At 37.3% G+C, this 14,279-nt stretch overlaps 1 protein-coding gene across 2 annotated transcripts in view; it reads right to left on the bottom strand.

Annotated features, from left to right (window-relative positions):
* Window positions 1–14,279, bottom strand: part of ZFYVE9 (zinc finger FYVE-type containing 9) — a 63,362-nt gene that overhangs the window by 45,153 nt on the left and 3,930 nt on the right. Inside the window, exon 2 of one of the 2 annotated variants that reach the window (XM_065655386.1) lies at window positions 2,280–2,384. The exons of the other annotated variant lie outside the window; for it this stretch is intronic. The gene's annotated coding sequence lies outside the window, so the exon portion shown is untranslated. The remainder of the gene's footprint in view (window positions 1–2,279; window positions 2,385–14,279) is intronic. 2 annotated transcript variants of the gene reach the window in all.

The following is a 14,279-nucleotide window of genomic DNA, read 5'->3' as shown; positions in this document are numbered from 1 at the left end:
GCCAGCAACTCAAGATGAAAACAGAAAATACGAAATGCTCTAATATGGCAAGCTATAATAATTGGGTAGCTGTTTTCCCCATAATTTAAAATTTCGTTTTATTTTTAACATTTTTATGAAATATCCAACATAAATAAAAAGAAATGTATTCCTTTACGAGTCTTTGGAAACTTTTGATTGTAACTCACAGGTACCACTATAAAAGTGTGGAACAGTTTTAGAATTATTATATTCTAGTCTCAAACTTTCCCCTAGTACAAAGGTTGAAATGGCATTTTCAAAGGATCCTTGATAATTGTGAAACTCTTCGGTATTACTCGACTATTCCAAGCCATGGCATGGAGAGAAGCTGATGAGCAAACACACAACCTGAACTCTGGAAAACTGAGAATAAAAACATGAGCAAGTCAGGAAGAAATTTAAATGGCAATTTTAGCTGTATGCTGCCAAAAAGGAGACACTTCCTAAATTAATATATATTGGAATGAAAAATATGAAGAGGACACTGTGCCAGTGCAAGGAAAAGGAGATATAAATCACCAATCCAGTGAAAATCATAAGGTGGTTTTTCAAAAATGCAGTCCTCCATGCAAAGATTTGGCAGAAAAGACTAATTATATGAAGAAGCAAAAAAATAAAAAGGGGGGGGGAATTTATTTTTTTTAAATTCTCTATACAAAAAATACCCAAACCAAACCAAAAAAAACCCCACAATGGCTACCATCCACTGGTACAATAAGTCCAGAACCCAAGAGTAGTTGTTACCCACTGCAGAGTCATCTCCTGTCTTTCATGGCAAAAAGCTAATGAAAACATTCAGCCTTTCACAATCAGATATTTTCAGGCTCCTGTTGGATCACAGATCATGTGTAATTCAGAAACTCTGTGTTTTACTTATCAATTTCTTCATACAACAGCATGGACATCTTCATCTCTAAAATTTAAGTTCTGTTCTACCAAGCTTACATGCTCTACTCTCCCCTAATGTCTAAAAATAAAGGTGCATGTACCAGAATGTCTGTGTCATGTGCATCCAGAATTACTATCCTAGTCATCATCGCATTTAGACATCAGACAAACTTTAATTGATTAGTGGGGAGGGAAGGAGACAGAAGTAAAGGGCAGAAAAAACCTTCCTTAAAATTAGATTATATTCTGAACAGGCTTAACCTTGGAGAGACTGCCTCACAAAACAGCTCAGATATCCCACATGCTGGCTTCTGCTTGGGAAATGAACTGTACAAAGAGATGGGCCTTGTGTTATACCCACAAAGTGGTGAGACTAATATTTGGTTTGGTCTCTACAATAAGGAATTACGTAACCCATGATCTTCTGCACTGCACGTCCTAAATTACCCTCAAGACGTTTTCACCACTGGAACTGACAGCCTGAATTCTTTCACATTTTCTTCACTCTAACAGTGGATGGCCGCACACAATGTCATTAAAATGCTGTAATAAAAAACGCACCAAAAGGAAATAATACTAACATACAACTATTAGCCTCGTAGCAAAGGCCTAAAGCTCAAAGACTATGTAAAGAACCAGAATAAGATCTCAGGACTTTCTATCATGCTGTCCTGTGTAGACTTCTCTTTCAATACGAAACAGTGAACATACACATTTCGGTAAACTCTTACTAAACAAAATACTCAAGAAATTTATTATAGTCCTCACCAAAAATATAGATGAAAGACTCCTAAGATGAAAGTCACAAGGGGCATGAGCAAACTGAAACCAAACATTGCTCGTTCATCCTGATAAAAACTAGATGTCCAGAAAATGTCATTTTCCCACAGCATGACAACATGGAATTACATATCAACTAGACAATTTATTAGATCTACTGCTCCTGAGAACTTCCTTCAACCCCACATATCCTTCCAGCTCCCTTTAGTGATCTTTGTTGTTATTTGCCCCGGGAGGAAGAAGTCAAGCACCTTTGCTGTAATAAACAGCTTGTTCAGCGAGCTCAGCAATCGCTGTATTTTTAACTGATGAGATCTGCCTACAGCACAGACTGAGGAAGAAAGATTTTGCCCACTTCCCCTCTCCCCCAAACAAAATAAGACACATCATTGCTCTAAAACAAGGCAATTACTCTCAATAAAAACCAAAACAACATGCTAAAAATACTCCACCATCTTCTATAGAAGATATATATCCATATATAGAGGTGTATGTATATAAACATATATCCATAAGCATACATAAAAATACGTGCATTTCAAGTACATACCCCTGAATGATTATATTCTAAAGCAGAACTTGCCTCTTACCTTTTTCTCTTATATATATGTTAAGAAACGAATGACCCTGTGCCTACTCATGATGACTGCAGCACGACCAGCCAGTTCTGCTGAATCAGTGTGTTCTGCTTGATCCTAGAAAGAAAATATAAACATGTATTTTACGATTGGTACTTCTGCCACAAACCATGTTTTTGCAACGCATGACTGCAGCTCGCACAGGCACATTTGGCAAACGCTGCAAGCCTTCAAATGATTTGGATTACATTTGCAGCTTTAAATTCAGGGATCTATGCACTTTGCCACTACTGCACTGCAATGTTCTGGTGAAAAAAGCTGCAAATAAAAACCACATTGCTACCTACCCACTATTATTCTTCATTTAACTGTAAACCCATAGAGTGAGGCAGCAACTCCAGCTGTCCTTGTATTCCTGATGACCTTGACTGTAACGCTCAATTTATAAAACTAGCCTCTGAAGTTAATTATGTTAGACTACAATAGGCCTTCCAAAAATAAAGAGCTGGTAGCTTTGATAATCAACAAAAATTCACAGCCCTCTGGATTCTTTAAACTGTATTCATCAGCTTCCCACTGATTTTGTTACAGCTGAACAACTGGGTTTGTCTTCAAATTATTCCCCCTACAATCTGAGGCTCCCTTCATTTCCTAAAGGCTCCTTCTCTCAAATACCACAGTGGCATCAACCTTCAATAGCAGGCAGAACTCAACAACAACAAAAAAAATAAAATAAAAAGAAGAATCTTCAGAAGAAACTATCTTGTCCTTCTGACTACAGCATTTCTGTGGGTTAGGTGCTCATTTTCACAGGCTGCATCCTAAAAGCAAACATAGCTCAGAAATCCAACACAGCCAGGAGCAAAGAATCAAGACTACTTTACGACAAACAGTCCAACAAGAACAAGGAGTGAGATACGTTAAATTCATGTTTTAAGGTTTGCTGGTGCTGGTATTTGACCTATTAAGTACTTGAAATATTTACTAGTGCTCTGATGAAGCAGCAGTATGTGTTAGGAAAAAAAACATAAAACTCCAGCAAAATGAAGAGAGCTTAAAAAAACATCAGTTCTCCATGCATGCAAGCAATATTCAGTGTTATACTACAATTTTCCCAGGGTTGTTTATTATTCTTTTCAGAAATAAGCTACAATAATAATTCCAGGAAACTAATAAACTGAACAGTAGCACTCTTAGTAGTACTGTTTCCGAACTCAGAATAAAATCCCACTGCTACGTATGCCAACAGAGCTGTTTCTGTATGCAAGTAAAACTTCTGATGCCGTGTATATTTCTACCTCTATACGCTAAGATGAATTTTGGATATTTGGGAAATAGCAGAAATTATTATATTACAAAGGTCTTCAGATAGGCTTCATACACATGCAAAAATGGAGGTGAGGGAAATTTAATTCCATTGAAAAGCTTCAGAATTATAAGCTTTTTCAAAGGGATGTGAGGTCCACGTGGCAGCAGGGCAAGGTTGTCTGTACCACCATCACCTCCTCTCCTGGCCTGCAGGCGGAGAAAATGACTCCGTTTTCATGACCCCTTTGAAAAGATGGATCGATCACTGACAGTTCTGTTTGTGATCTGTGACGAGGCCTGTCAACTGCATCGTGAACATCAAACACATTTCGCATGAACCAGCCGGTCACACATTAACCACAAAGTTCAATCTTTACCAACCAGAAATGGATCAGACCCAGCAACCCAGGGCTGAATCGTGCTGTGCTGTCACCAGCGCTCAGACCCAACAAGTATTCCAGGCAGGCGATATTCAGGGCAACAGCACAGCTTTATTATTAATTTTTTTTTTCTGATCCACTTTCCTTGTTCCATTCTTCCCAGGTAATAACTTTTTTGTCCGTAACCATCCAACACAGAAGAACACAGATCCAATCAGTCACTACCAGTCTCCAAAGAACACTTTGAAAAGAAACTACCTGAAGGTCCTCAAGCTTTTGTTTACAATTCAACGTTTACTCTTGGCAGCCATTTCCCCTTACAAAGATCAATGCAAAAAAATCAAAGCACGCTTACAGATATGAATAATATATTTAAACAAAAAGCAATTTTTAAAAAGTAAATTAAATTTCCTGAAAAAATGAACAAGTTGACAAACAGAGCCAAATTCTTTTTCCAGTAAGAAGTTAATGTAAGAGAACTATACTAAAATAAAAATCAAGGACAAAAAGAATAACTACAAAGGAGAGCCAAGAATATTCACAACAATGTACAACCTAGTGATTATTAGGTTTTTCACAAATCACACACTGGTTCCAACACACTTGGAAAAAACACATACATTTCCACCTGAAAATTATGTGCCTACTGAGACCTAAGATCATTATAAACGAAAGAGGCCCAATGTCTCTGCTGTTCCAGTTTCCTTACTTTGAGCATTTCACAGTTTCTTATGTCTTTGGGTGATGCTTGGCTGAACTCCTGTGTCACCTGCCCTATGGTGGGATCACTCGGGTGCTGCTCTGGTTCTACCCTACGGGTCTGATTTCCCTCAGGAGCTCCAAGAGGGCGACTGCCAGTTACTGCAAAAGCAAAGCAGACATTGAAGGGAAATTTGACAAGCAGAGATGTACCCAGAATAGAGGATGAAGAATAGAAGAAAGAACCTCTAAAAATATTAAATTACAAATAATCTTGCACAAAACAAATAACGTTTAAAATGTTTACAACATCAAATTGAAGTAATCTGAACTAGCACAAATTGGAATAGTTTATAATAAATGGAAAGATACTGGAAAAGAAGCAATTTTGATACTATGTTTAAAAATGCAGAAAAAGCTCAAAGCATGAAGAGATGCTAAAAAATACTTCCATCTACTGGCAAGGATCCAACTCTTAACTACGCTACAGCTCCTCTATAATGTGCTACCAGTGAGAAGATATCTTTGAGTAGGCAGGAATACATTTGCAGCCATTTTAAGGCACATTATTATTGCTAGATTAGTTGAACTAGACATTATCTTAAATGCAAACCCAGATTTCATCACTGGTATCTCGACTTCCTTGCTTGTCTACGCTCTGGAACTATCACATGGGAGATTCAGAGAGACCACAGACAGGGGACGTGTTCAGGTCCCAGCTTTGCAAAAATAAAACCTACAACAAGAAATACTACAGCAGGGGGTTACATTAACAGGAAAACAGTGTGCTTAAGAGGGGAAACAGGGAGCAAGTTCCAGGACACACATCAGTTATACAATATGAATTATTTTATCTCATCAGCTCATCTGGAACTTAAATCTTCACAAGTGGAAAAGGTGGGGGTTCTTCACTCAAGTGATGAAACACGTGGAATAATGGTAATTCACCATGTGCCTAACAGTTTTGTCACTTCGTAACGGTTCCTTCTTGGCCTCCCTTAACTGAAGCAGCAATTTGCAGTCAAGTTTCACATGAAGATGTGTTTGTATTATTTTTTAAGGATTAACGTTATGTAAAAAGACTAAATACTACGCAAAGGCAGTTCTCCAGACCTGTCACAGGATAGGCTGCCGCAACAGCACCCACATTCTATTAATATATATTACTATAATATATATTAATATATATTTCTATAATATATATTAATATATGGCCAGCGGATGTCCATAGCACCTGAATGAAAGCAAGCCTCGTTCTCCATTGCCATTACTCTTCCTGAACACCACATGGACTCTCAAAGAGCTATTCATTCTGTACACCGTACGGGGCTCTTTTTGCCTAGTACATACCAAATAAAAGGAAGGGTGGCAGTTATAACATGCCTGTGACGCAGCAGTAGCAATATCTGTGTCACACACATGAAGATGCTTGCAATGGCAAGGATTTTGGATTAGGCCCCAAATGAAACATTTCAACGTGAATCGTTCTATTAATAAATTAAACTAGTAGACATCCAACGCAACCAGAAAAAAAAAATTCTTTAAAATTCTCATTTATTAAAGGAGACTCAGCAAATAACAACTGCATTTTTCAAAAATATCTTGTCTAAGAAAAAGTTCAGGATTAGAAAAATCACACTAAAACTTGCCATAAATCCATTTAATAAGAAATACTAAAAGCAGTAGCAAGAGATGAAATGTATCAAATATAAACAAGATACAGTCACTGCTGATCCTTTTGCTGCACCAAAAGCTCAAGATGACCCAATATCCTTTGGTTTTCTTGCCCATAATTTGCTGATGTTCTTACTACTCAAAGTAAATTAAAAAAAGAGTAGACGGGGGCATGGCAAGCTATTTCTGTGTAATACAACACTTTGTACCAGCTCGCTATCCATGAATGCTGACGAAAGAGAAACTACTTCAATGTTGCATTGGTTTGGTTTTTTTCCCAATCAACTGCACAAACAGAGATGGACGACGCCTAAAGCAGAATACAGTCTCGCTAACTATTTCACTAATATTTGCACCTTTTACCTCGACTTTTCTCCATGCCATTTTAAAACTATTATTTTCACTTTTGTCTCCAGCCAAGTTTCCATAAGGAGAGATTCACGCATGCCAGAGCAGCAGTAAGGCAGTCGAAAGAGCAGCAACTTCAAAGAAGGGTTATAGAAAGTATCACACTCAAAAGTACCAGGGAGACACGGAAAATTATAGCAGCGTTATCAGCTTTTGGCCTCCAGCAAATAAGAGAAAGCAGCCTAGCTGAAAAGGACACCTGCTTTAAATCAGTTTACAGTCAAAAATAAATTCCATTTCCTACCCTTTTTACTATTTCAAGGAGAAAGAAATTGATTTATTTCCCAAAAAGCCCATCTGTCCCCAGTTCGCTGCAGAGGCAGGAACCTCAGCACCCGGAGACAAGAACCACGCGTCCATCTTACAGAACTGCCTTGAAAAGTATCCAGCCCCGGCTCTTTGGAACAAATGGATAGGTTTACACCACAGTGCTGCCTTCAATGCAAGTTTTTTCAGAGGAATACAGTTGGAAAAAGAAAGAGAAAATCCCTTCCTGAGCTTACTCATATGTTCATAGAGCTCACTTCAAAATTTAGTGTTTTCTAACACTGCTTCATACAACTCACAAGTTTAAAATATTATAAACCACAAAAAATAACGCACAGTATATTAAACATAATAGAAAATCATGTTTCTTAATGGATCCTTGTAACATCATCAATGTAACAATGTGCTTTTTAAAAAAAATCAATACTTTTAACATACACAACTGAAGCTGTTATTTAACTTTATTCAAATAAAAACTAAAGTAAAACATATAGAAAAAATAGGTTTATGAGATTGCTTTTTATGTTTCTGTATTTGAGAAACAAAGGTTTGACCATTGTAAGTTAATGTTTAACAGATTTGAAGAATAAAATTATTTGAAGTCACACACTATGTCTCTTGGAGTGGATTCATCCTGTATTCCAACACTTTATGAGCTTTCCTTCTTTCTAATGTAGGGCAGAAGCACGAATGAATCCCAAATATACTGATCATTGTTCAGATGGTTCTTAGATTTGGGCAATAAGGGAAAAACTAAGGTCCCCTAGAATCACTAATTAAATGCTTAAAACTGCCAAGGAACTGTCCTTAAAAAACCCACGAGGGGCCAATACTTGCAGGTGCCGTGAGCAAAATCCGTATCTGCTAATAAAATCCAGAATTGCCACGCAACCAGAATGGGACAGATGAAAAGGACAGCGGGCAAAGACGGAAACCACTTTGCTACCATTAACTGGCCCATCAATTCCAAGTTGCAGCCACTGGGGAGAGAAGCTGCTGGAAGCGACACAATTTATGCACTCAGCTGCTCTTCAGAGAAAGAACAATCTGTACAGAAAAAAAGTCTGAAAGTCTCCAGTCACTTTCTACTGAAGAGCTGTCAATCAGCTTCTAAAGCTGCCTTTGTCAACACACTGGGATGTATCCTCCTTCCAACGCTGCCGTGGTCATTTTTACTCATTTCACAGCTATGTAACGTAACAGTGTTCTACAATCTTATACACCTTTAGGAAGAAATGCCATAGTTATAGACGGCAAAGAGTTACTACTTCTCAAATCCTATGGTATGTAGAGCTGGGTTACCGCGAGTCCGTGAAAAGAAATTCAGAGATCTATGAATTTTTCTCTTATACTCCCTTCAACCTGAAATTATCTCAGATAATGTAACTTTTAATTCCCATTAGCAATTTTATTTCTCCTATTGTGTTGACCTTTCTATTCACATCGCATCATGATTAACTTTTATATATATACACAAACACAATACTTACATGCTATAAAATACAGTTGTCGTGTCAAATGTAGCAAAGTTCACTCAGACATTTGTGATCACGATCTAACTACATTGCTGATGCTCACAGTGCATTATGTCTCAAGTCATCTGTAACTAGTAACTCAATACAACTCAACACATCCATGGCAACCGTGGGTACTGAAACTGCTATTTCTGAGTACGATTCTCATTTATGCAGAGGTCCATTAACATGTTTTTACCAGTGCTGAAGGGACTAAGCAAGCACTAACCAAAACAGACGATGAGTAACTTGTATTCAGATCTGCTGTGAAGTTTTTTTGCATTGCTCCTGCGGTGCAATATACCAGTCCGGACATTTACTTAAAATTGATGTAAGACTCGGAAAAGTTTTAGCTATAGAAGTAATTGTCCATAATTCAGTATCGTTGCTGGCAGTCACAGGAAACAAAGGCTTAACAGATAATAAACAAAAACATTTGAAAGCATTTGTTATTAGTCAGTGAAAAGACAGTTTTCAGAAATTTTATGGAGTTCTAGGAACAGCAAATCCTCCTAAACTCAGATACATTTCTCGGATAGTCCAAAACTGAGAAACCTCAGCCACTTCTTTTGTGCACTGACATGATGGTTGATTCTGCTCAGCCATGAATCCTACCTCTTTCCTTTACCTCTCCTTCTTAGACTGCAGTATACTCTTGTGTTCTGTTTTCTTTGTCTGTTAGTCTTATTTTCCACTTTCGAACACATTCCTTCCTTTATTCACTTCTTCATGCATCCATTTTCTTTCTCCCTACCCATGTTTTCTTCCTTCTCTCTCAAAAAAAAAGAGAAGTCACATATGTTTCAACATCACTGTTCAGATCCACTGGTATAAAACAGTTGTAAATTACCTTATTAACAACACTACATTATTCCTCACTTCTAGGAATGCTGGGAACAAACCTAATAGCAATGGTGATGCGTCCACTTTGCAAACATAAATGAAAGTCTTTAGACAAAACAGCTATTGAAAAAGAAAAAAAATATATGGGGCCAAAGTAACAGTCAAAATATAAGACATCATTGTAACTGTCAACCTGACTTCTACATATCCTCATCATTTACTGTCACCATGAATTCATTTAAACCCACAATTTTTGACAGATACACAGAGGGTACCCAACACCCAGGATCAGCACAGCTACCTGCTTCCCAAGCATCTGTGTATTTGTAACCTCTAGTTAAGACAAGTCTTATCAACTACGTAGGAGCCACTATTTATACATTTCCACAAAACAGAAGGTACAAACTGCATCTACAAGCCATCTGTACAGAAATGAAGCTTAATGGAGAGGAAAAAAAAAAAAGAGAGAAAATATAACCATGAAGGGCATTATATGAAAACGAGGTGACAAAACCACAACATATACCCATATCTATTGCCCATGTGTCTCAAGAAACAATTTCTAATTCTCATCATAATAAAGTCCATGTTCATTCTACAGGCGTATATTAAAAAAAAAAAAAAAGTGCAAATTCCAGTGATAGGTTAAAAGGCATTTTATAGGTCACTTGGTAAGCAAAACTAAGGTAAATACAATATAGAGGCTATTATGCCAGTACACTAATAGAACTACTTGAAAGTACAAAGGTATGCAGGTAGACTGATGCTTAAATTTAAGTAATGACCTTCATAGTTACATTTATAAAAGAATCAAGAAAGAACTGTAAAATACGTGAAGTATACTGGGGTTTTATTCAGCCTTCATCATTTATACAAAAACACAGTATGAGCATCCTACAATCAATGCAATTTGATGTTTCAGTTAAGAGTCTGTTTCAGTATATATACTATTTAAAGCAATCTGTTAATAACATAACCTAAGAAGTGGGCTTTGCACACGCTTTCAAGTTCACCAAATCAGAGATCATTAAAATATTCATTTTGAATTAACCAATATAACACTTGCAATGCCACTTTGTAACACGATGACAATCAATACCCTCTGCTGAACTATCAGACTGGTCATCAAACAGAAACAGTAGCAATATACTGAAGTATAAACCCCCCAAAAGGGTATAAATCCCATACATGTGCTTTTCTCTACAAAACACGAGCCCCAGAAGCAAGCTATGGCATGGATTTCTATTATTGCAGAACATGCAATTTCAAGACTGCTAGATAAATTTTTAAAAAATAGACAAAGAGGGAACTTTCCTCTTACGTGATCTCAATTCATACGAAATGTTCGTTTCTCTGCATTATAGTGCAGACAGTGAATAAAAAATTACATTGACATGAGTGGTTTGCTGGGTATATTTTAACTGTGCAACTTTTGTTTCAGTATCCACAGTCTCAGTAATACAACTAAGAAGAGGACTTACATACTGGTTAAGTGTCCAGTTACTATCCCTTTTCAAGTATTGTATCTTTAATCAGATCTCCTACAGAAATTAAGATTATGGGATCATATTGTTCACTCGCTATTTTTTATGCTCATGTTAAAAAACAAAACAAAACAAAACCAAACCCAAACTTCATAAAAATTAGTATCTGCACAGTAAAAACAAATCCAAATGACTGTGCTCCAAGGGAAAAGCAAGCTGCTACATGTATTTTTGGCAGTAACGTGCTGGACAATCAATACCCACACAGCTCTGGAAAAAACAGAATTACGGCGTCACGTGAGAAAACTGGGGTTATTGTAGAGGAGGAAGGAAGGGAAGAGATACTAAGGGGCAAAAAGGATTTAAATCTGCTGAAAACCAAGCTGATTGTAGAGCAATATGCTTACCAATAAAGTATCTCAAAGGACTTGGGTAGGTGGGTATAACATCACTTTAGAACTCATTCAACACATCTTCTAATTTGAAACAAAACACAGTGCTCTCCATCTCCAGATCTTGTAAGAATTTTCCCTTACAGTGTATTTCACAAATTCTAAAGAGTTCTGAGTGGAAAATAAGTCCCCGCCATCAGAAACAGATCTGGATTTAGATTCCCACTGTTCCAGCCAGAATGGTGGGATCTCCTTTATCGCTGGAGCAGCGCATCTGTACAACACAAGCAGAAGAAGCAAATGTGCTGCCTCTTCAGTCACCACACTTCCCAGTCCAGTGTAGAAACAAAACTGATTCGATTTTGTTTAAATTGATATGCAAAGCTCAGAGCCGCAGAACTTGAAGAGGGAATACAAGTTGAATTCTGCCAGGCATGTTCAGCAGATGACTGGGGCAGGGATCACCTAGATCACCCCACACAGATCACCAAATTCCACCTGAGGGGTCCTGGACGTGAGGCACATGCGAGAGCAGAATGACAGCACACACCAGAGGAATCTGGATCACCAGAAACCAGGCCCCATATCCTACTCCTAATGACACCACTTAAACCTCCTCTTAAAATCCAACAATTCAAAAAAATGAGAGAAAGCAAAAAAAGAAAAAAAAAAATCAATGCAGTTGAAGAAGAAAAAGGTAGACGTGAGAGAACAGTTTCATTGTGTGGGTTAAAACAAATGTAAGAAAGAAAAGTACAGTGAATAATAACTAAGAAACAAAAAACTTACGGATCAGAAAATATCTGCAATTTTTGTCCTGTAGTATCTCCCAAACTTCCAATAATCTGACTGGCTGACCAGTCAAGCAATAAATTTTATGCATATTCACATGATTTGCCAATTCTTCTTGAATTTATAACTACATACACTATAAATTCATAGTTTCAAGTGGTTTGGCCTTTATTTTAGTGATCCTAAATCAATCACGTAGATCACACTTGAAGTGCAAACAGGTAAGTCAACATGTACGCTGAGTTCAAAGCAGAGTTTTGACACTACAAAACTGAATCTGGAAACAGAAAAGCTCCTATAATAGTCAGTGTCATTCAAAGATAAAGAAGCTCTTATGCGATTTGGAAAGCTCTTTGATCTGCTTCTTACACTGAACATTGCCAACTCCTTTTAAGTTCATCATACAACTTTTTAGAAAAATGTAGCAGTGTGCGTTCCTCCGTTGATAAGCTTCTACGAATTTTCTAATGTATTTCCCCTGTATTACTTCTCCAAATAAAATTTTAAAGTGAAATCCAAATGTTGTACTCAGAGCACGTGTATAAAGATTGAGTTCTATTATTTATTAAAAAAGGCTTCAGTATATCACAGAAGTAAACAAAAACTTTCCTATTACAGTAATTTTAAAAATTCCAAGAATCCAGAAGTAAGGCTGATAAGTATTACTAGGGCAGCTACAGCACTTCTATAATTGATAGAGCACACGTGAGTAAATGACTTCAGCGTGGCCTAATTTCAAATGATCACCTGATAGGAAACGACCTCTGGATTCTTCGAATACTGGGAAGAGGGAAGGATAAGTTCCTCCCAGCTACCGCCTCACCAACAAAAAAACAGGCCCCAAATTTAAGACAGATGCTAAACATTTTGCCTTTTTATACAGGTCCCCAGTTGCTCTTTGGCAAAACCAAAGTACAAGAAGTCAATAAGTAAGACCTGCAACGAAACATTACCAGTAAGTTTAGTCATAATTTGGCAGATAGCACGTCTTTTCTAACTCTTTACCAGACAAGGGATTTTCTCAACACAAGCAAAGGCTAGAAACGTTTCCAGCATCTCTGATCATGCCTAATTCCTCTGTCACTAATGAAGAATATCTGGGGAACAGTCCTAAAACAGTTATCAAACTGAAATCTACAACACAGAACCATTTTCATACACAGATAATAGTAGAAAAACAAACAAACAAAAAACAGTTCCAGCTTTGTCTACATTAGGCTTCAGTGCTTCTTTTCTAACTACTGCAAACATCAGTTCAGGCCAGAACAAAAAGCAGGAAGACACCAGTGAAGACACATTGCAACATTATTTTGTGTACAAAGCCATGCCCTAAACCAGGGTTGAGCATCACCATCTAAAGGATCAGTTGATGCATCAAGCCTCCAGTAGAAAGCTTTTCACCTTCGTTATTATGTTGGAATAAACCAATAGCAGAAATCCAGCAAAACAATTTTAAGAAAAAATATTAACTAGCAATACCATTTCCAATCGTAAAGGCCTACTCAACTTCACTAGGCAATCAATCTCTTAATTCATCAAGCTTCCTGTTGATATTAAAAGGAGGGGGAGAAAGTATAGAAAACAGAAACAAAATAGATACTAGTAGCAAGCAGTACAACTCTCGACAGGAAAACCTCAACAATCCCAGCAGAGCACACTGGAATGGTCCAGGACCTCCAGCGTATCCCCTTAAACAACTGATAATATGGTGACCACTCTGACTCGTCAGGTAGATTTGTAGCTTTGGTTGCCATCAAAATATCAGAGATACACATAATAATAACATATGGCAAACAAGACAAAGATATTTATATATTCTATATACAGCACAGAGACAGAATATAGAGGGTACAGCCATTAGCACTATCTGCAGATGACTCAATGTGAAGGTTCGTAATTGCTGCTCAGGAAAACAGAGACAAACAAAAAACCAATGCAAGTGGAAATCCAGTACTGAACTCCACGGTTTAATCTGTCCAACATACATGGACACTAGGGATAGAATATGTGAAAAGTTTAATATATGGACACCAAAACTTCAAAACATAATCTATGGTCAGAATGCCACATACTAACATTTCCAAATTACCATACTTTACATAGAAGCAAAACAACATTAAAGTTTCTTTAAGCTCTCTCCTCACTGGCTCTCATAACTAAGAAAACTCTTGCCTTAGTTTATACTTAGACTGCAGATATCACACAAGCTCTTCAGAGAGCACTCTAGCTCCACACCTTCTAAAACACAAAA

The sequence above is a fragment of the Caloenas nicobarica genome, chromosome Z (assembly GCF_036013445.1).
Source record: "Caloenas nicobarica isolate bCalNic1 chromosome Z, bCalNic1.hap1, whole genome shotgun sequence".
NCBI lineage: Eukaryota > Metazoa > Chordata > Aves > Columbiformes > Columbidae > Caloenas > Caloenas nicobarica.
The sequence above is the reverse complement of the archived record's forward strand: the minus strand, read 5'-3'. Positions and strand labels throughout refer to the sequence as shown.